The sequence below is a fragment of the Schistocerca cancellata genome, chromosome 6 (genome assembly GCF_023864275.1).
Source record: "Schistocerca cancellata isolate TAMUIC-IGC-003103 chromosome 6, iqSchCanc2.1, whole genome shotgun sequence".
NCBI classification, from domain to species: Eukaryota; Metazoa; Arthropoda; class Insecta; order Orthoptera; family Acrididae; genus Schistocerca; species Schistocerca cancellata.
The window spans coordinates 436,869,983-436,894,456 of record NC_064631.1 but is presented as its reverse complement, the minus strand read 5'-3'; positions in this window follow the sequence as shown (position 1 = coordinate 436,894,456).

Genomic DNA, 24,474 nt, shown 5'->3' with positions numbered 1-24,474 from the left:
ATTAAGTTACGAGAGATCATAAATAGAAAAAGATATAACAACGGTGTTAAACGGACTCCAAATCATGTTAATAACCTGGTGATTAACGATGTTCTCTTGGCATACTTTAATGCTTTTTAAATGCAAGAGTTTGTTTCCGTTCTTGATGAAACTATGATAGTGCGATGTCTTCCTGTTCTGTTCCTTCGGCGCCGAGCGCTGCCTGGAGCTGGAGCTTGGAGGTGGTGGGCCGGCCAGACAAGCACAAACCCAATTCCGGGCGGCCCCCGGCTGGAGGAGGGGTGGTGACCACTAACCTCTTCCTCTGGAGCGGCCTCACCGCGGCTCTTGTGCTGCTGCCGTCGCCGCCGCCGCCAGCCTTAATCACAATTGAGTTTGAGACCGCGGCTGGCTGCTGGCAAATTCGATTCCAACTTGCTCCGTTTTCTGGAGATATCGAAGGCCCCCGTGGATGCCTGGGTGAGGTTCGTTGTTTCGGAGGAAGCGCCTCTGGTGGTGGAGGGCAACACATCCTGCCTCCCTCTGCTGACCGTGACGAAGGGTCGAATTTCCTGCTCTGCTTGTAAGTTTTCTGCTGTGTGTCAGAGATAACACACCCTTGCCAAGATGCAGTATTTTAGGAGCATTTCGATACGGTAAGACAGAAAATATAATTTCACTGCAATTTTTAACATTTTTTTAAAATCTGAAAGTTAATTTTATAGGTTTTGTTCAAGTTATTTTTTATGTCGGATTATTCCTGGGGGAGTGTTATCTAGAGACTCATCTGAAAGTCGAGCATTTATAAAGTTTGAACGTTGGAGCTTCCACAACCTACGCTGGATGCCTTGTAAGACTTGTAGGTCTTCTGCAACCGCTATCTTCCCGAAGATTTTTAGGTGCTTTCAGCAGTCAATAATGATTAATACAACACTGTTGAGTTTACTTCTGTTCATTCACATTTATTTTTGTAATAACACGAAGATCAGCTTTTAGATATTAAATTAAATAAATTATTATTATTATTGTTATTATTATGTGCGATTAGACACTGTTGGGTCACGCAAAGCAAATAGTACATAAATAAATAAGATAGGAAATTAAATACAACACAGAATAGTTTGATGTAATTTTCCTACACACAAAACTAAATAATTAGACGAAACCGACAAACCTTCAGCTTCTTAGATACGCAGACACAAGACAGACACACACACACACACACACACACACACACACACACACACACACACACACACACACACACATACAGAGTCACTTACTCACACACATAAAACGGCAGATACACCTAACAAAGGTTCAAAACTCCCACACAGGACACCTGCAACATTCCAACTGTCCTCATTTTGTTTTCGTAGTTTCTAACCATAGCAGTGCAAGTAACATAGTGCAGGTGTTCACAGTGAAGACAATGGGAAAACCAGAAAAAGTAAGCGCAACATATTACAAAAAAGAAAAACACATACACACACAATCTTCAACATACAGTTACTTGATGTTAAACCTAACCATAGCGATCTCAGCCCTAAAATTTCAAAGTAAATAATTTTTCTACATTAAATTCTAACGAGATTGTAGATTACAAATTGTGAAAGAAAACAAGTGCAATAAAAAACATAAAAACCCAGGCAAACCACAGCATGTGCTATCAAGCTATATACACAAAAGCTTGTTTTTCAGATTTGTAAATACTGTCCAAAAAACTCAAATTTATATCTGTACAACACCACAGCAAAAATATAGAACACTTTAGCAGGTTATATAGGCACTTAACCAGCCTGGCAAAGGTTGATCAGCGGCCTTTCACGACGACAGGAGTAGTTAAATAATAATAGTCGTAGCTATATGTTGTGCTGAACTGACTGTGGATACAGTGACTGGCTCTGAAAATTACACAATGTCTACATAACACAGACTCACTATCAAAGAAGTTTGCATATTGAATGAGGGGCGAAGACAGTCTCATACTACGTGTACGACACCTGTTTAATGAATCATGCAGATACTACAAAACAGTAAAACAGAATTCTATTAAATTCTATAGATTAATATAAAAGATAAAGTAAAAAATACATAAAACATTAAGCATGATGCAAATATGTTTAAACATAAGTTGTAGTTTCTTAAAGTATGAATAAAGTATAAATAAATTAATATATGAAGTATAAATAATGGTTCTGTTTTATAGGGAGAAATTTTGGCCCTCACCTGGACCTACAAAAAGGTTTTTGTAGAATTTCTTGGAAATTTAAATTTTCTAATTTCGAAGTTTCAAAAACTAACATATTTTCTGGAAAAGTTATACTTTTTCGAACCGTAAAATTTAGGGCTACAAAAGCATAAAAGTTAAATTTTGAAAGGATTACATTTAAAGATTCGAACACCGTAGAATACGACAATTTTGAATAGCAATAAATCTGAAATGTCTACTTTACGGAAAAAGTAAATGTTTTATTCACCGTTTGGTTTTTCTGCTCTCGTAGTGACCGCGTTTGCCTATAAACTTACCAGATAATAGGTCCACCTTTCATGCAAAGAACCGTCCTTCACCTAAATTCAAACATACTTCAGCTTTGTGCCATCGTCGCTGGATATTTCTTATTCATACAAATATGTAATACGTGAATATGCTTTGAAAGATAATTATTATACGGAAATTAATCCCAAAATGTTTTTTGTTGTCATTACCTTAATTTTTTAAATTACTGAGTTCCGCAAGACATTCTGTACGTTAATAGATGCCAGCAACTTGTCATCTGCTACTGTATGATGTTAATGTGAATCTTGGTAGGTGAGATAACACATCTCTTTATACGATGGGCTTTTAATAAGTAACGCAACACATTTTTTTCTGAAAGCAAGTTGGTTTTACTCAGGATTCCAATACACCGTGTTACTCCCTAATGTTTTGGCTACGCATCAACATAATCTGCGTTGAATTCAACGGCCTTATGTCACCTTATTGGGAGGGACTGATTGAGCGCACAGTACCACTCCACTGTTCGGCGTCGGAGCCGGCGTCTGGCTGCATCAGTAACCTCCCCATCATCCACGTACTGCTTCCCGCGTAATGCATCCCTCATTGGGCGAGCACATGGGAGGTACGTGATCCAGACTGTAGGGTGGACTAGGATGAACAGTTCAGTGAAATAGTCTGAGCACCTCTCGTGTGCACGGATTTGTGTGACACCTTACATTCTCATGGAGAAGGCGAGGTGACGAAAAACACGCTAAAGTCGTTTCTTCAACTTCCTGAAGGTAGTGCAATGCACTGCTGAGTTGATCGTTGCACCATAAGGGAGCAAATCAAACAGAATAACCCGTTGACAGCGGTCGAATGCCGTAGACATAGCTTTAGCGGCTGAGGGTGCGGCCTTGAGCTTTTTCTTCAGAGGAGGGATGTGATGTGCTCCAGGATATGGAACCAGTAGGTTACCGGGTAAGCGTGAAAGGGCTGGGCCCCAGTTAGATATCATCCACTGCTTCAACAACAAATGCAATTGCATTTATTATCAATTTCTAGAATGTAAACAATCTGATACGACAACTTATTCACACATATCTGCAAGCTTGCTTTAAGGTAAAGAAGCGTCCTTTAAACAATCACTGAATACAATTAATAAAACGTGTTACAAGGCAATATAGTTATACATGTAGAACTTCCGAACAACAGGAAGATAAGGTTAGCCAGTAGATGTAAGAAAAGTTCTAGTTTAATGGTAGTTAAAGGGCTCAATGGTTTTACCAAGCGGAGAATAAAACGCCCTTAAAAATATCATTAACAATAAGTGGGTAAGTCCTCAGAAAAGATACAGAATAATTATTCGAGCCCAATTTGTTTGAGGTCAAAAGAGAGGTTACTGATAATTACAAAGCTCGAGTGAATAATTCAGTTTATCCTAACAATGAAATAACTGACAAGGAAGCACAATCAATTACAATAAGTTACCAGGTTAACCTGGCGTCAAAAGAAAAAGAATACAAATGTAAGTAAAATAAGAAACTTTTAGAAACATAAGCATAAAAAATTGTCCCTTAAAACCCGAGCTTACAGAATTGCTCAGATAAGAAGAGCCACTCGCCGCCCCCCGAATTAACTGAAGTAAGGATCGTACCCCAAAATAATTTTATTATCACCAATTTAGGTTGGAATAAGGCAAGAAACTGAACTTCGATATCTCGGCGGAAAACTGGTCAAGACACAGGGAAGTGAGGCTGGAACCAGCCCGCCGCAATGGAGACTATAACACGCGCCGGAGCCATGCCGGAGCGGGTCAACGCAGGTTGCAATTAACTATCACTCGCTTCCGGCGCCCGCCTCGCACAACACAACGGCCAGCACCGCCACAAGAGACAGAAAGCCACGATGAGTTCCACCTGAAGAATAAGTATAAATGTGAAAGGCACATAAGTGAAATCAATTGACCCGAAAATATCGGCATTCAATAACAAGAAGGTGCGACCTAAATAACCTAATGAATGGTCGCTGATGATTTCTCTCCAGCCCCTAGTAGCGTCAAATTACCTGAACTTCTATAGGGAAATAACAAACAATACGACAAATAGCCAAATTGCTCTTATTAATTTTACATAAAGATGTGCCTGGAAGTACTGAACTCGAATAAGAATACTTAAACAGAAACTGTAAGGACAGCAGCTTGGGTAGAAAGTCCACACCGTCGAACTTACCTTAAATAATAGAAGTACAGCAACGTTATTGACACGTGAACAAATGTGCATAGCTGGTGCACACCAGGACATCTAAAGCATATTTCAATAACATTGTATTGTATGTTAACCGGAGACCTAGAAACGACGGAGAAGCTCCGTCCGCGCCGCAGCCGCAGTGGTCCACAACCCAATGACGACTAACGCGGTCCACTTCACCCCTCCGCCGCCCCACACCGAACCCAGGATTATTGTGCGGTTCGGCCCCCGGTGGACCCCTCAGGGAACGTCTCACACCAGACAGGGAAACCCCTATGTTTGCGTGGTAGAGTAATGGTGGAGTACGCGTACGTGGAGAACTTGTTTGCGCAGCAATCGTCGACATAGTGTAACTGAGGCGGAATAAGCGGAACCAGCCCGCATTGGCCGAGGCAGATGGAAAACCACCTAAAAACCATCCACAGACTGGCCGGTTCACCGGGCCTTGACACAAATCCGCCGGGCGGATTCGTGGCGGGGACCGGCGCTCCTTCCCACCCGGAAAACCGTGCGTTAGACCGCACGGCCAACTGGGTGAACTTTCAATAACATACTTGATTAAAAACAGGTCGCAACCATAATAAACACAGAATTTAAAGAAGGTAACCTCTTAAAGGTATGAAGAAGACCAGTTTAAACTAATAAAGTACACTCATGCTCATAAATTAAGGACAATGCTGATACATGGTGAATCAGCGCTCTGGTGGGCGGTTTGCGGGTTTAAATCACCTAGGGGTATGACCATGTGGTTCATTTGAACTGCTGTCGTCGCACGGTGGCGCTGGCAGCAGTCCACATACGCAGACGTGTGTTGGTGCACGTCAGAGTACGGTGCAGCGAGTAAGTGTGCAGACGTTTTCAGACTTGCTAATGGTGACTGTGTGTTGAAAATGGCTCAAAGAACACATATTGATGACGTTATGAGGGGTACAATACTAGGGCTGGTCAAACACAGCAGGTCGTAGCACGGGCCCTCCGTCTGCCACAAAGTGTGATCTCAAGATTATGGGAACGATTCCAGCAGACAGGAAACGTGTCCAGACGCTACAGTACGGGACGTCCACAGTGTACAACACTACAAGAAGACCGATATCTCACCATCAGTGCCCGCAGACGGCCACGGAATACTGCAGGTTGCCTTGCTCGGGATCTTACCGCAGCCACTGGAACAGTTGTCTCCAGACACACAATCTACAGCCGACTGAACAGACATGGAGTCCTGCAAGGTGCATTCCACTGACCCCTGGTCACAGGAGAGCCCGTAAAGCTTGGTGTCAAGAACACAGTAAATGGTCATAATTGGAAAAGTGGTCCCAGGTTATGTTCACGGACGAGTTCAGGTATAGTCTGAACAGTGATTCTCGCCGTGTTTTCATGTGGCGTGAACCAGCAACCAGATACCAACTCCTTAACGTCCTTGAAAGGGATCTGTATGGAGGTCGTGGTTTGATAGTGTGGGGTAGGATTATGATTGTTGCACGTACACCCCTGCATGTCTTTGACATAGGAACTGTAACAGGTCAGGTGTATCGGGACGTCATTTTACACCAGTAGGTCCGTCTTTTCTGGAGTTCAGTGGGTACCACCTTCCTCCAGATGGATGATAACGCACGGCCCCGCCAAGCTGCCATCGTGGAGCAGTGCCTTGAAACAGAGGATATCAGGCGAATGGAGTGGCCTGCCTGTTCTCCAGACCTAAACCCCATCGAACACGTCTGGGATGCTCTCGGTCGACGTATCTCTGCACGTCTTCAAACGCCTAGGATGCTTCAGGAGCTTAGACAGGCACTGGTGCAAGAATGGGAGGCTGTACCCCAGCAGCTGCTCGACCACCTGATCCAGAGTATGCCAACCCGTTTTGCGGCCTGTGTACGTGTGCATGGTGATCATATCCCATATTGATGTTGGGGTACATGAGCAGGAAATAGTGGCGTTTTGTAGCACATGTGTTTTTCGGGACGGTTTTCTCAACTTATCACCAAAACCGTGGACTTACAGATCTGTGTCGTGTGTGTTCAAAAATGGTTCAAATGGCTCTGAGCACTATGCGACTTAACTTCTGAGGTCATCAGTCGCCTAGAACTTAGAACTAATTAAACCTAACTAACCTAAGGACATCACACATATCCATGCCCGAGGGAGGATTCGAATCTGCGACCGTAGCGGTCGCTCGGCTCCAGACTGTAGCGCCTAGAACCGCACGGCCACTACGGCCGACTCGTGTGTGTTCCCTATGTGCATATGCTATTAGCGCCAGTTTTGTGTAGTTCCATGTTATGTGGCTCCAAATTCTGCAATTGTTCTTAATTTATGAGGATGAGTGTATTTAAACCATTACGTAAGACGAGCAAACCCTTGCAGAACACACCCTGAAGGCTAAGCTGCTCTCAAAACCTTTTACAGATATCAATCACTCATTAATGAGACATCAGCAAATTTACACAATATGCCGCTAACAAGGCAATAAGCCAACTCGGAGCAACGGAGGCCACAACAACACTCGATTACGTAGTGGGAGGCAGGCTCACAGAAGCAACAGCCGGAGTGTTCGCACACCAAAGTCATGCGTGGGCGATACAAACTAGCCAGTAAGAAAAAGTCATTAAGCGACGCGCAAATGGCTCTCGAAAGGCACTCAGTTGATTAACTCATCAGCTGTCCTCCTCACAGGAAATATTAAGCACACCAAGGCACAGAAAGCAGCAGGTTCTGGAAGCCGGTCGCGCACGGCCAAGCTCCGCCTCCGGCTCGGAAGGTTGCCCATCCTCAGCTCATCTCTCACCCTGCCGCTGAGGCTGCTCGCCGAGAGCCAAAGCCGGCTGATGTGGCCGAGCGGTTCTAGGTGCTTCAATCCGGAACCGCGCTGCTGCTACGGTCGCAGATTCGAATCCTATCTCGGTCATGGATGTGTGTGATATCCTTAGGTTAGTTAGGTTTAGGTAGCTCTAAGTCTAGGGGACTGATGACCTCAGGTGTTAAGTCTCATAGTGCTTAGAGCCATCAGAACCATTTTGAACCAAGAGCCAAAGCGCCACCTCGCTGACCGCAAGAGCGAAGGGTCGCCCCACCAGGTCGACAGAGCAATTTGCACGAGCCAAAACAGCTCAAGGTGGTGTGGCGCTACTCGGTGGATTGCCACACAGCCTCGTAACGTGCAAACAACCCCGCCCAGATGGCTTTTCGTTGCTCTTTATGGTCTTCTGCTAGGAGGCGCGGAACCCAGCTCCCACACACCTTTGAATACCCCACTGGTGGACGAGTGTCAGCACTGCCAACAGAGACGTCGAGATGAGCAGCGAGTGTTTGATTCCGATCTGTCGATCACCTCGAATGAGAGTGTCCACACGTTCGCATATTGCAGGAGTCACAGGTGTGTGCGGCTCCGCCACTCTTGACTGAGTGGTCAGCCAGTCTGACAGCCATGCAACGGGTCTGGGATCGAATCCCGGCCGGGTCGGAGATTTTTTCCTTTCAGGGACTGGGTATTGCGTTGGGCCATCATCATTTCATCAACATCGACATGCGACTCGACCAGTTTGGCATCAACTGAAAAGACATGCAACTCAGAGGCCGAATTCCCACAGGTGAGAACTCCCGGCCTTCAATGCCATACGGACATCTATTTTTTTTTTTTTTTCCAGCTGTGTTCAGCCGGTTGGTACACGGGGAATTGGACAGTTCCGAGCGACCTTGTTGTGATGATGACACACATTCGTCCAACGCCCCGCCGTGCTTTTGTTCATTGCCACTTCTCCGTAGACATTTTGCAAGCGCCTATGAATATCAGCGTTGCACTAGTTTTCCGCCCAAAGAAGCTCAATAACAGCTCCCTGCTTGGTACGCACCTCCGTTACAGATGTCTTTTTGTAGACTACGTGTAGTGCCGCTACCTATCGGAACTTCATGAAACTATAGAGGCTACAGCGGGAATGCTCCACAACGTCCCACAACAAATGCCGCTTTGTTTAAGCTACTAAATGGTTCCGTATGTTTCTTTTAAAACTGTAAGTGTTTTATTATGCTTATCCATTACGGATATTTTAGAACCGTGACTGTATATTAATGTAAATAAGTTATACACAACTGCAACCAGTCACTTTTTCAATAATAATGCTTTATTACATTAACCGGTTTTCGAACCCTTTCAGGTTCATCTTCAGATGTTTTCGGGAGGATCCGGGAAGTTACATCATTACTCGTAGTAGCATAATGCTGGATGCTGGTTTGCGACAGTATAGGCGGCTTTTTTCGTATCTGTCTGCCTCCATTTTGATGTCCAGAACACTTTCACACGAACTATATTAGTTCACACTTTAACAGTGTCACTGTTGACACATTCCTGGGGTCAGATACATCACATGATCACACTGACAGAACCACAGGCACATAGACACAGGCAACAGAGCATGCACAATGTCGGCACTAGTACAGTGTATATCCACCTTTCGCAGCAATGCAGGCTGCTATTCTCCCATGGAGACGATCGTAGAGATGCTGGATGTAGTCCTGTGGAACGGCTTGCCATGCCATTTCCACCTGGCGCCTCAGTTGGACCAGCGTTCGTGCTGGACGTGCAGACCGCGTGAGACGACGCTTCATCCAGTCCCAAACATGCTCAATGGGGGACAGATCCGGAGATCTTGCTGGCCAGGGTAGTTGACTTACACCTTCTAGAGCACGTTGGGTGGCACGGGATACATGCGGACGTGCATTGTCTTGTTGGAACAGCAAGTTCCCTTGCCGGTCTAGGAATGGTAGAACTATGGGTTCGATGACGGTTTGGATGTACCGTGCACTATTCAGTGTCCCCTCGACGATTACCAGTGGTGTACGGCCAGTGTAAGAGATCGCTCCCCACACCATGATGCCGGGTGTTGGCCTTGTGTGCCTCGGTCGTGTGCAGTCCTGATTGTGGCGCTCACCTGCAGGGCGCCAAACACGCATACGACCATCATTGGCACCAAGGCAGAAGCGACTCTCATCGCTGAATACGACACGTCTCCATTCGTCCCTCCATTCACGCCTGTCGCGACACCACTGGAGGCGGGCTGCACGATGTTGGGGCGTGAGCGGAAGACGGCCTAACGGTGTTCATGGAGACGGTTGCGAATGGTCCTCGCCGATACCCCAGGATCAACAGTGTCCCTAATTTGCTGGGAAGTGGCGGTGCGGTCCCCTACGGCACTGCGTAGGATCCTACGGTCTTGGCGTGCATCCGTGCGTCGCTGCGGTCCGGTCCCAGGTCGACGGGCACGTGCACCTTCCGCCGACCACTGGCGACAACATCGATGTACTGTGGAGACCTCACGCCCCACGTGTTGAGCAATTCGGCGGTACGTCCACCCGGCCTCCCGCATGCCCACTATACGCCCTCGCTCAAAGTCCGTCAACTGCACATACGGTTCACGTCCACGCTGTCGCGGCATGCTACCAGTGTTAAAGACTGCGATGGAGCTCCGTATGCCACGGCAAACTGGCTGACACTGACGGCGGCGGTGCACAAATGCTGCGCAGCTAGCGCCATTCGACGGCCAACACCGCGGTTCCTGGTGTGTCCGCTGTGCCGTGCGTGTGATCATTGCTTGTACAGCCCTCTCGCAGTGTCCGGAGCAAGTATGGTGGGTCTGACACACCGGTGTCAATGTGTTCTTTTTTACATGTCCAGGAGTGTATTTGGTAAGTGACCAAAGACTTTAGTGGCAGTGTAATTCGCCCCTTTCTGTGCCAAAGTTAGATTTAATCTTGAATAGTGAAGATCATCCTTTCTCCTAGTATTGTAGTTATGCACACTGCTATTACTTTTGAATTGGGTTCGGTTGTTAATAACAAATTTCATAAGAGAGTATATATACTGAGAAGCTACTGTGAATATCCCTAGATCCTTAAATAAATGTCTGATAATTCTGATTACACGCTTTTGTGCAATAAATACTTTATTCCTCACTGATGAATTACCCCAAAATATGATGCCATATGCAAGCAATGAGTGGAAATAGGCGTAGTAAGCTAATTTGCTAAGACGTTTATCACCAAAATTTGCAATGACCCTTATTGCATAAGTAGCTGAACTCAAACGTTTCAGCAGATCATCAATGTGTTTCTTCCAATTTAATCTCTCATCAATGGACACACCTAAAAATTTTGAAAATTCTACCTTAGCTATATGCTCATGATTAAGGTCTATATTTATTAATGGCATCATACCATTTACTGTACGGAACTGTATGTACTGTGTCTTATCAAAATTCAGTGAGAGTCGGTTTACAAGGAACAACTTAGTAATTTTCTGAAAGACATTATTGACAATTTCATCAGTTAATTCTTGTTTGTCAGGTGTGATCACTATACTTGTATCATCAGCAAAGAGAACTAACTTTGCCTCTTCATGAATATAGAATGGCAAGTCATTAATATATATTAAGAACAACAAAGGACCAAAGACCGACCCTTGTGGAACCCCATTCTTGATAGTTCCCCACTTTGAGGAATGTGCTGCTCTTTGCATATAATGAGAACTGCTTATTTCAACTTTCTGCACTCTTCCAGTTAGGTACGAATTAAACTATTTGTGCACAATACTTGAGCTTGTCCAGCAGAATTTCATGATTTACACAATCAAAAGCCTTTGAGATATCGCAGAAAATCCCAATGGGTGGTGTTCGGTTATTCAGATCATTCAAAATTTGATTGGTGAAAGCATATATGGCATTTTCTGTTGAAAAGCCTTTCTGGAAACCAAACTGACATTTTGTTAGTACTTCATTTTTACAGATGTGTGAAGCTACTCTTGAATACATTACTTTCTCAAAAATTTTGGATAAAGCTGTTAGAAGGGAGATTGGATGGTAATTGTTGACATCAGATCTATCCCCTTTTTATGCAAAGGTATAACAATAGCATATTTCAGTCTATCTGGGAAAATGCCCTGTTCCAGAGAGCTATTACACAGGTGGCTGAGAGTCTTACTTATCTGTTGAGAACAAGCTTTTAGTATTTTGCTGGAAATGCCATCAATTCCATGTCAGTTTTTGCTTTTAAGCAAGTTTATTATTTTCCTAATTTCAGAGGGAGAAGTAGGTGAGATTTCAATTGTATCAAATTGCATAGGTATGGCCTCTTCCATTAACAGCCTAGCATCTTCTAATGAACACCTGGATCCTGCTATATCCACAACATTTAGAAAATGATTATTAAAAATATTTTCAATTTCTGACTTTTTGTTCGTAAAGTTTTCATTCAATTTGATGGTAATACTGTCTTCCTGTGCTCTTGGTTGACCTGTTTCTCTTTTAATAATATTCCAAATTGTTTTAATTTTATTATCAGAGTTGCTGATTTCAGACATGATACACATACTTCTGGGTTTTTTAATAACTTTTCTTAATATAGCACAGTAGTTTTTATAATGTTTGATAGTTTCTGGGTCACTACTCTTTCTTTCTGTCAGATACGTTTCCCTTTTCCGGTTGCCAGATATTTTTATACCCTTAGTAAGCCATGGTTTGTTACATGGTTTCTTACGAGTATATTTAACTATTTTCTTGGGGAAGCAGTTTTCAAATGTATTTACAAAAGTGTCATGAAACAAATTATATTTTAAATTGGCATCAGATTCACGGTACAGCTCATCCCAGTCTAACTGCTGTAGGCTTTCCCTGAAATTTGCAATTGTTAAATCGTTGACTGAACGTACTATTTTGGAGGACTGTTTAGTACTGATGAATGGAGCTATGTCATATATTGTAACTAGCTGTGCACCATGATCAGAAAGACCATTCTCAACAGGATGAGCATTTATCTTGTTAAACTTATCTTGGTCTATAAAGAAGTTATCTATCAGTGAGCTGCTATCCTTTACCACCCGAGTAGGAAAATCAATAACGGGTGTCAAATTGAAAGAACCGAGTAATACTTCAAGGTCATTTTTCCTATTACCCTCTTTCAGAGAATCTACATTGAAGTCCACACAAATAATAATTTGCTTCCCCCTGTCTGACAGATAGCACAAGAAGGAGTCCAAATTTTTCAGAAACAGATGAAAATTTCCCGATGGGGACCTATATACAGTTACAATTACAAATGTGCCTTTATTTAATTTAAGCTCACAGGCACATGCTTCTATATGTTTCTCTACACAAAACTGTTTTGTTTCTATACTTTTTGCACAGTGATAACTTTTGACATATATGGCAACTCCTCCTTTCTCCATATTTTCTCTAATTACATGTGCAAAGAGCTTATATCCACTTACATTTACCTTATCCATATCAGTAACAATGTGATGTTCAGACAGGCATAGTATATCTATTTCATCCTCAGCTTCTAAATCTTCTAAACAAACCAGAAGCTCATCTGTTTTATTCTTTAAACTCCCAATATTTTGATGAAATATACTTACATTATTTTTAATTATACTTTTATGAGAACCTTTCCTTATTCTAAAATTTGCAGTACTCTCCTGTCTGAGTTTCTCATTGTGCTTAGGCCTAGTTCCTATACCAGTGGTCACATGGTGTTCAGAGAGGCAGATTATGTCAACTGGGTTGGGTGACTTAAATTCATCAATGCAATTACCTAGGACTGAGATACAACTTGGTGGAGATAAAATTTCTGGTGATTGGTGAAAATTTATAATTGACAGCTGTGATTGGTGATCCAATGTGCTAGAATTGTGCTGTTTAATTTCTTACCTAAACTGAAGATTTGTTTCAATCCTGACCTCTCGTAGAACTTGACATCTTTCTGTCTTACCTATCCTAAAAAAGGTGCTGCTCCAACACCTGTAACCACTGGTATTTTACCATTCATGGCAATGCCTGCCCCCCTTAAATTTCCTGCTATTACCCCAGCCAGTTTACCCTCCCTTTTCTTGTTGAGATGTAGGCCGTGCCTGGTATAGTCCCACCTTCTGAGAGAATCAACAGGAACCACACCAATATGAGCCCCCGCACCCGACCCAAACAGCCATTCCAGCTCCAAATTAACTCTCCCAACCGAAGAGTTCAAATGAGGCCGGTCATGGCGTCTCAGGACAGATACAAATTCAACATTGGTGTGTCTCTATGGCGACGCAATCTTTACCAGGTCACACTCTATACTGTACCCAGGATCTCTGTCGATACTGTTCTCTGGCCCTCCCACAATAACCACAGTGTCTTCCCTGGTAAATCCTTTACAGAGTGAACCTAAATCCTCTGTCACCTGATCCAGACTAGCAGTTGGTTTGAAAAAATTTGTAACTTGGTATTCTGGTCCTAATTCCTCCTGCAGAAGTTGGCCTACACCTCTGGCATGAGAACTGCCTAACAACAATACTTTCTTCCTTTTCGATGACTTTCCTACATTCTTTTTCAATTTCCTATTGAAAGTTTGTTGTGTCCTGTCTACACCTACCTCTGCTTGAGGCTCATCAGTTTCTAACTGAAGCAACAGGTCAAACTTATTTTTGACATTCACCACAAAACTGTCAGACTTAGTTCTAGGAATGTTCATTCTGTTACCTGTTGCCACTTCCCACCTCTCTTTGCCCTTCTCCCTCCATAACCTGTCCAGATCTTCCCTAGCCTGATCAAGCTCAGCCTGAAGGGCAGCAATTTTCCCCTCCTGTTCCACTATCTTCCTATCTCTGCTGCAAATCCTACATAACCACTGATGAGCCCGATCCACTTTCCCGACGCCCACGCCACTGCAGTCCCCCCAATGAAAAAAAACTACTGCATCCATCACACCAAACCCCGGAACTAACAATTCTACGGCAAGTCAGGCACTTCTCACTCATGGCAAAAATAATACTTTAGCTAGAATAAATAAATTAAAGTACCGAAAATCAAAAAAGACGTTACAAGAATTAAGACTATTCACAAATGTATATAAGCAAGTTTCTGATTTAAAATTCCGCTGTTTCTCTGATATCTGTATTAAAACAATGAAGGTATACGCTATTTATTATATATTTCACTCGATGGAATGAAAAAAAGGACAATTAAACGAGATACTTTAAGTTTGACTCTCCAAAAACGTTACGAGAATTAGGCCTATAAACAAATGTATACAGGGACATTACAAATGATTGAAGCGATTTCATAAATTGACTGTAGCACCATTCATTGACATATGGTCACGACACACTACAGATACGTAGAAAAACTCATAAAGTTTTGTTCGGCTGCAGCCGCACTTCAGGTTTCTGCCGCCAGAGCGCTCGAGAGCGCAGTGAGACAAAATGGCGACAGGAGCCGAAAAAGCGTATGTCGTGCTTGATATGCACTCACATCAGTCAGTCATAACAGTGCAACGACACTTCAGGACGAAATTCAACAAAGATCCACCAACCGCTAACTCCATTCGGCGGTGGTATGCGCAGTTTAAAGCTTCTGGATGCCTCTGTAAGGGGAAATCAACGGGTCGGCCTGCAGTGAGCGAAGAAACGGATGAACGCGTGCGGGCAAGTTTCACGCGTAGCCCGCGGAAGTCGGCGAATAAAGCAAGCAGGGAGCTAAACGTACCACAGCCGACGGTTTGGAAAATCTTACGGAAAAGGCTAAAGCAGAAGCCTTACCGTTTGCAATTGCTACAAGCCCTGACACCCGATGACAAAGTCAAACGCTTTGAATTTTCGGCGCGGTTGTAACAGCTCATGGAAGAGGATGCGTCCAGTGCGAAACTTGTTTTCAGTGATGAAGCAACATTTTTTCTTAATGGTGAAGTGAACAGACACAATGTGCGAATCTGGGCGGTAGAGAATCCTCACGCATTCGTGCAGCAAATTCGCAATTCACCAAAAGTTAACGTGTTTTGTGCAATCTCACGGTTTAAAGTTTACGGCCGCTTTTTCTTTTGCGAAAAAAACATTACAGGACGCGTGTATCTGGACATGCTGGAAAATTGGCTCATGCCACAACTGGAGACCGACAGCGCCTACTTCATATTTCAACAGGATGGTGCTCCACCGCACTTCCATCACGATGTTCGGCATTTCTTAAACAGGAGATTGGAAAACCGATGGATCGGTCGTGGTGGAGATCATGATCAGCAATTCATGTCATGACCTCCACGCTCTCCCGACTTAACCCCATGCGATTTCTTTCTGTGGGGTTATGCGAAAGATTCAGTGTTTAAACCTCCTCTACCAAGAAACGTGCCAGAACTGCGAGCTCGCATCAACGATGTTTTCGAACTCATTGATGGGGACATGCTGCGCCGAGTGTGGGAGGAACTTGATTATCGGCTTGATGTCTGCCGAATCACTAAAGGGGCACATATCGAACATTTGTGAATGCCTAAAAAAACTTTTTGAGTTTTTGTATGTGTGTGCAATGCATTGTGAAAATATCTCAAATAATAAAGTTATTGTAGAGCTGTGAAATCGCTTCAATCATTTGTAATAACCCTGTATAAGCAAGTTTCTGAAATAAAGTTACGCTGTTTTTCTGAAATCTGTATTAAAACAATGAAGATAGACGCTATTTGCGGTAGTTTACTTATTTGTTAGCGAGAAACTAGTCAAATTACCGTGAAACAAGAAACAAACACGTTTACAAAATTTAAGGCTAAACGCGACTTCGCGAAGTTACTATCATTACGTGTTTTCTGAAAAAATACGCAAATAAAAGTGAAACCTTTAACAGCAAGACTAAACGATACACTAATATACGAATTTAATTTGTTGTCGGTGTTAAACTAAAATATATTGCTGTCTCAATCACTTAACTTTCTGGAAATAGTTTCTGGCGTCACATACTCGGCGGCCATCTTGGATCATCAGATCCAGATAGCATACGTCAAGTTTCTGAATGTAAATTCCTGAGAGTGAGTGCACTGCATGGTATATTTTCACTGTTCTTGGGTAATTCTCAACACATATTATACGCCAATCCAGTAAAAAAGTCTGCGTTTGAAAGCTGAACATAACAGTTGTTTGTGCCGAACTCTGACGTAATTGATACCATTCATAATCTTGTTGTTGTTCTTGTGGTCTTCAGTCCTGAGACTGGTTTGATGCAGCTCTCCATGCAGCTCTATCCTGTGCAAGCTTCTTCATCTCCCAGTACCTACTGCAGCCTACATACTTCTGAAAATGCTTAGTGTATTCATCTCTTGGTCTCCCTCTACGATTTTTACCCTCCACGCTGCCCTCCAGTACTAAATTGGTGATCCCTTGATGCCTCAGAACATGTCCTACCAACCGATCCCTTCTACTTGTCAAGTTGTGCCACAAACTCCTCTTCTCCCCAATTCTATTCAATACCTCCTCATTAGTTATGTGATCTACCCATCTAATCTTCAGCATTCTTCTGTAGCACCACATTTCGAACGCTTCTATTCTCTTCTTGTCTAAACCATTTATCGTCCATGTTTCACTTCCATACATGGCTACACTCCATACAGATACTTTCAGAAACGACTTCCTGACACTTAAATCAATACTCGATGTGAACAAATTTCTCTTCTTCAGAAACGCTTTCCTTCCCATTGCCAGTCTACATATTATATCCCCTCTACTTCGATCATCATCAGTTATTTTGCTCCCCAAATAGCAAAACTCTTTTACTACTTTAAGTGTCTCATTTTCTAATCTAATTCCCTCAGCATCACCTGACTTAATTCGACTACATTCCATTATCCTCGTTTTGCTTTTGTCGATGTTCATCTTATATCCTCCTTTCAAGACACTGTCCATTCCGTTCAACTTCTCTTCCAAGTCCTTTGGTGTCTCTGACAGAATTACAATGTCATCGGCGAACCTCAAAGTTTTTATTTCTTCTCCATGGATTTTAATACCTACTCCGAATTTTTCTTTTGTTTCCTTTACTGCTTGCTCAATATACAGATTGAATAACATCAGGGAGAGGCTACAACCCTGTCTCACTCCCTTCCCAACCACTGCTTCCCTTTCATGTCCCTCGACTCTTATAACTGCCATTTGGTTTCTGTACAAATTGTAAATAGCCTTTCGCTCCCTGTATTTTACCCCTGCCAACTCAGTATTTGAAAGAGAGTATTCCAGTCAACATTGTCAAAATCTTTCTCTAAGTCTACAAATGCTAGAAACGTGGGTTTGCCTTTCCTTAATCTTTCTTCTAAGATAAGTCGTAGGGTCAGTATTGCCTCAAGTGTTCCAATATTTCTACGGAATCCAAACTGATCTTCCCCGAGGTCGGCTTCTACCAGCTTTTCCAGTCGTCTGTAAAGAATTCGCGTTAGTATTTTGCAGCTGTGACTTATTAAACTTAAAGTTCGGTAATTTTCACATCTGTCAACACCTGCTTTCTTTAGGATTGGAATTATTATATTCTTCTTAAAGTCTGAGGGTATTTCGCCTGTCTCATACATTTTGCTCACCAGATGGTAGAGTTTTGTCAGGACTGGCTCTCCCGAGGCTGTCAGTAGTTCTAATGGAATGTTGTCTACTCCCGGGGCCTTGTTTCGACTTAGGTCTTTCAGCGCTCTGTCAAACTCTTCACGCAGTATCATATCTCCCATTTCATCTTCATCTACCACTTCTTCCATTTCCATAATATTGTCCTCAAGAAGATCGCCCCTGTATACACCCTCTATATACTCCTTCCACCTTTCTGCTTTCCCTTCTTTGCTTAGAACTGGGTTTCCATCTGAGCTCTTGATATTCATACAAGTGGTTCTCTTTTCTCCAAAGGTCTCTTTAATTTTCCTGTAGGCAGTATGTATCTTACGCCTCATGAGATAAGCCTCTACATCCTTACATTTGTCCTCTAGCCATCCCTGAATAGTCATTTTGCATTTCCTGTCGATCTCATTTTTGAGACGTTTGTATTCCTTTTTGCCTGATTCACTTGCTACATTTTTGTATTTTCTCCTTTTATCAATTAAATTCAGTATCTCTTCTGTTACCCAAGGATTTCTACTAGCCCTCGTCTTTTTACCTACTTGATCCTCTGCTGCCTTCACTAGTTCATCCCTCAGAGGTACCCATTCTTCTTCTACTGTATTTCTTTCCCCCATTCCTGTCAATTGTTCCCTTACGCTCTTCCTGAACTCTCTACATCCTCTGGTTCTTTCAGTTTATCCAGGTCCCATCTCCTTAAATTCCCACCTTTTTGCAGTTTCTTCAGTTTTAATCTACAATTCATAACCAATAGATTGTGGTCAGAGTACACATCTGCCCCAGGAAATGTCTTACAATTTAAAACCTGTTTCCTAAACCTCTGTCTTACCATTATATAATCTATATGATACCTTTCAGTATCTCCAGGGTTCTTCCATGTATACAACCTTCTTTCATGATTCTTAAACCAAGTGTTAGCTATGATTAAGTTATGCTCTGCGCAAAATTCTACCAGGCGGCTTCCTCTTTCCTTTCTTAGCCCCAATCCGTATTCACCTACTATGTTTCCATCTCTCCCTTTTCCTACTCTTGCATTCCAGTCACCCAAGACTATTAAATTTTCGTCTCTCTTCACTACCTGAATAATGTCTTTTATCTCATCATACATTTCATCAATTTCTTCGTCATCTGCAGAGCTAGTTGGCATATAAACTTGTACTACTGTAGTAGGCATTGGCTTCGTGTCTATCTTGGCCACAGTAATACGTTCACTATGCTGTTTGTAGTAGCTTACTCGCACTCCTATTTTTTTATTCATTATTAAACCTACTCCTGCATTACCCCTATTTGATTTTGTATTTATAACCCTGTATTCACCTGACCAAAAGTCTTGTTCCTCCTGCCACCGAACTTCACTAATTCCCGCTATATCTAACTTTAACCTACCCATTTCCCTTTTTAAATTTTCTAATCTGCCTGCCCGATTAAGGGATCTGACATTCCACGCTTTCTCCTGATAACAACGTCCTCCTGAGTAGTCCCCGCCCGGAGATCCGAATGGGGGACTATTTTACCTCCGGAATATTTTACCCAAGAGGACGCCATCATCATTTAATCATACAGTAAAGCTGCATGCCCTCGGGAAAAATTACGGCTGTAGTTTCCCCTTGCTTTCAGCCGTTCGCAGTACCAGAACAGCAAGGCCATTGTGGTTAATGTTGCAAGGCCAGATCAGTCAATCATCCAGACTGTTGCCCCTGCAACTATTGAAAAGGCTGCTGCCCCTCTTTAGGAACCACACGTTTGTCTGGCCTCTCAACAGATAACCCTCCATTGTGGTTGCACCTACAGTACCGCTATCTGTATCGTTGAGGCACGCAAGCCTCCCCACCAGCGGCAAGGTCCATGGTTCATGGGGGGAGGCATAATCTTATGGCACTGCAATCGGTTTAACCACAGCCCACACTAACATATATCAGTATAACATTTATTTGTCTTGACTGCGCATTTATAAAATGATGGTTGGTTTTGACTGTCCAAACTATCATCTCTAGATGACTAAAATTTCGTTACAGTGAGTAACTCGTCACATGAAATACAAATACTAGGTACTCACTGAAGTGTAATTTTTATGGAATAAATGTAACTGATAAAACTGATTTCTCAAGCTGTATGCTACAGGATGGAACAAATAATATGGCCCGGAGAACAGAGTTCCAAGGTACAAAGAAACTCAGCAGATGAAAGGAAATGCAGTACTAACCTGCTGTAGCAGATGATGAAAGTGAGCACCATTCATCTCTAGGTACTTTTGAGCCCTGACGAGCACTTTGATGAAGGCGGATCGAAGCAGGACTGCTGGAATTGCTGCAGTCTTATCCGAAATGTTCCGCTGCAGTTCTTGAGGACTATAAGGGTTGTTCTGCTGAGGACTCCCCACAGAAAGTCATTGCAGACTGACAGATCCTGTGACCTGGGTGGCCAGCTAGGGCCTCGACCAGGCCGACTTCTGCTAACAACTCTGCAGGCTTGAAGACTGTGTAAATGTGCTCCATGGTTCGGTCAGCTGTATGGGCAGTTGTTCCATCCTGTTGTAAGTAACTGTAGGTCTATTCATCCTCCATAGATGCTGTCGAAAATTCACGTCCAATCATATCCACTTATCTGGGCCACTTTTATTTGGCCTACTCTGTGTAATAAATCCATTACCACATAAATTATTCTTCCATAGTGGACCTAAAGATTGTGACGGACTTAAATATATTGGGTTCGCTGTTTTATTGCTGCATCTTACAAGCATCCAAGTTGTGAATGGGACACAGAACACCAAGTGAAGCAAAGACAGAAGGCAATACAACTCAAAGAAACGAAATTAGTTCGTAATTATTGAGGAATGGATCATTAGCAAAAAATAAGAGAGGAAATTGCAAAGGGTATATGTCTATGTAATGGTAAGGAGTTGTCGAGTAGAGGACGTATAAAATGCAACTATGAAGGAAAGAATGAAGATAACTGAAGACATAGGGTAGGAAAGGTGACATTCGGGAAGCTGAAGACGACAAAGATCTACTAGAACCTGGGTATCAGGAGTGCAGGATATTGAGAAATATATGCTTATACTGTAGTAACTTATGGCGTTGTGGATGTAGGAAAGGAAGAATGCTGCAAAACAGCCAGAATACTTATTCGCCCCTGTTCATTAGCCTAGGATAAATTATTTTATTTAAAGACGCCGCACCGCACTAGATCAGCGTTTATAATGATTAGATCTTGCATCATGAAGCATTCTTGTTGGTCCTGATGTGCACTGTTGAATACTGTCTCGTCAAGATACGGTGTGGATTGTTTAGAGTAATCGTATGTTGGAAATCATAAAAAAATGGTTCAAATGGCTCTGAGCACTATGGGACTTAACATCTGATGTTGGAGGTCATATTTGTCGATTATGTTAACAGAGTATTTATTATCCGTCAGGACTGCTAATCGCATCTACAGATGGTGTGGTTTACTGATTCCGGTTTATTTAATAAACGTCCTTTAATTTATACGGAATAATAATAATAATAATAATAATAATAATAATAATTGCGGTGCAATCTACATTAAAATACATACAGGAAAAGTTTTATGGTACACACCAAATTGTATTGTCTGCTGTAACTGTAACAGATCGAATGATTAAGCATATGACATAACATGCTATATTAAACTATTGCGGCAGTGCTACGTTAGTCAGATAATGGTTGCTGGTCAGTGTTCACTTGGTGCTGCGAGTGATCCACGTTTCTTCCATTCCAACTGATTTTATACAGGGGTTTGACAAAAATATGGAAGCATCGCGAAAAATACTTGCTTGAACACAAATGAAGATTCTGGCCAAGCCTGCAGTTGGCGCTGTTGCATTTGGCGCTTGGACAATGCCTTCAATACGTTGCAAGCGTCAGTTGTTGTCGGAACGGTGTTTGTAGTAGCTAGTGCTTTTTGCAGGAGCTACGTGAATGCGAACAAGGGTAAATTGTTGGTGGGTGTTTCGGTGAGCAAGGTAATTGAAGCAAAAACAATGGTTCAAATGGCTCTGAGCACTATGCGACTTAACTTCTGAGGTCATCAGACGCCTAGAACTTAGAACTAATTAAGCCTAACTAACCTAAGGACATCACACACATCCATGCCCGAGGCAGGATTCGAACCTATGACCGTAGCGGTCGCTCGATTCCAGACAGTAGCGCCTAGAACCGCACGGCCACTCCGGCCGGCGTAACTGAAGCATTTGGTGTTTCAAGAGGTACCTTATCGAAGATTTATACAGCACTCAGGAAAAGCGGATAAACATCGTCCGCTAAGTCACAACGCGGACGAAAGTACGTGTTGACTGATCATGTCTTACGTTCACTGAAGAGGACTAACAAGGGAATGTTCAGACTTGTCATGTCGAAACCTGTGTTGCTTTTTTTACCACTGTGAGTTAACATTGCAAGAAGCCTGTATGCAGAATTTTAGCTGCTGACATGACCTGGAAGTCTGTAAACAATTTTATGAAGTAAGACATTATTGTCGCATGGTTTCCGCGCTTATAACTGCCTCTTGTACAACCCTGACCTCTCGCTACGTTATACCAACGCCATCTATGGACAAGGTGGCGTTAGCTACGTGCCGCTCTCTTGCCACAGCAGTGAGAGAACTGATTCCCCCAGTGAAAGCGATCGTATATTAATTAAACATTCGTTGACAAATATGGCTGATATGTTATCTACAACATTCTTTCCAAATAGCTATGAAATAGACACAAATAAATATACGGTTTTGAACACATCCAAATTTTATTTCTTGTAATCACCGCAAAAATGCGAAATATGGATACAATGTTCAAAACATGGGTTTTTTGTGCACCAAGAACATACAAGCGAAGACGACATATGGCAGCCCTGCGAATCACAGACGTTGTTAGATGTCCGTAGACAAAACTGGGCTCGTGTTAGAAATGAATCAGGCCTAGTATCAGTATATTTCGAGGAGTGCCACGCATATTTAATCAAATTCTGAAACCGTGGGGAGGAAAATTGATAATGTAATACTGATTGCAGCTTGAGAATATTGTCACGGTGATAGACAGGAAAATGCAGTGATCTGCACACAATAATTTTCTCTGTTAGTTTTCTATAAAAGGCCTTCCACTGACGGAAAAATTCTCTGTCTAAAGGTTGAATTACGTTCGTCGTGCCGGATGGAATCTGAAATATCTCTACTTCTTTGTCAGGGTGGGCTCGAAATACAGCTTTTAATGATTCAGATCTTTTATGACCTGACCACGAATCTAGAAGGAGAAGAGATTTGTTCCCGCAGAACGGAAGAAAAGCATGACGCATGAGAAGTGTAACGTTTTAATTTCCCGTTTTTCAAGACTTCGATGCGTCTACCACAAGATTGTTTGCGTAGAACATTGTTCTTCTGACACGTGGTACAAAACGTCCAGTTGGTTCTTGAAGACACACATATAGTTTAGGCAGCAATGAACCATCCAGACTAATTACGGGCATTATAGTGCATGAATGGGTGAGTGCAGTCGTGGACTGCGCAATCACCTCAATATGTTTTTCCCCTTTGAATGACAGTGTTCTTTTCGCACGCATTTCTTTTTGAAAACCTGACTGATCTGCATTGTACATGTACGATTCACTAAAACTAGCGATCTTATTTTTTGCATTCGTAAGAAAAGCTTCTATCATTTCGATTTGTGTCACTTCATTTTCCGACCTGTTTCTCGATAAAAATTTTGTTATTTTTCTTGCCACAATTTTATGTGATCTTTTGAAGCGACTAATCCAACTTTGAGAAGCTGTAAATTCTTTAGCGCCTATCGCGTTGGCAATTTCTAACGCCCAATCACGCAAAGTTGTATCGCTGACACTAAATAACTGTTGTCTGGCATCGGTAAATAGCTCAAAAAGTCGCGCATTTATCTCCGTAGCAATTTCCAGTCAACTCTTACGTCGTCCAGCGACTTCCTTTTTCCATCTATACAATTCCCGTTCAGAACGGACAAAGCGATACTTATTTTGAACAGTACTGCCACGTAGGCGTTTCTTACAATTTTTGTTCAACCAATACGTCACCGCTTATTCTTTGTCTGATAAGGTAATTGTAGTTGCTGGTGTTACTTTCGGAGATAATTGATGATGGTACGTGGCACTATCACTCGAAGAGTCTTTATGAGTGCAACTTTAGTCGGTGTCTTTGCCTTCTGTAGATTCACAGTCTGCAATATCGAGTGTTTCAGTTGTTTCTAGCCACATGTCTGCGCCATTTACATGCTCGTCTAGAAGTTTAACAACCATGTCGCACAACACATAGTCTTCCGCGTGTTTTCTGTTGATTGCTTCATTTGGCGTCTATGGTATATCTCCATCGCAAGCAGCAAAACATTTATAGGGTTCGCCATCACCTGTAAGGGGAGATTGAATGTT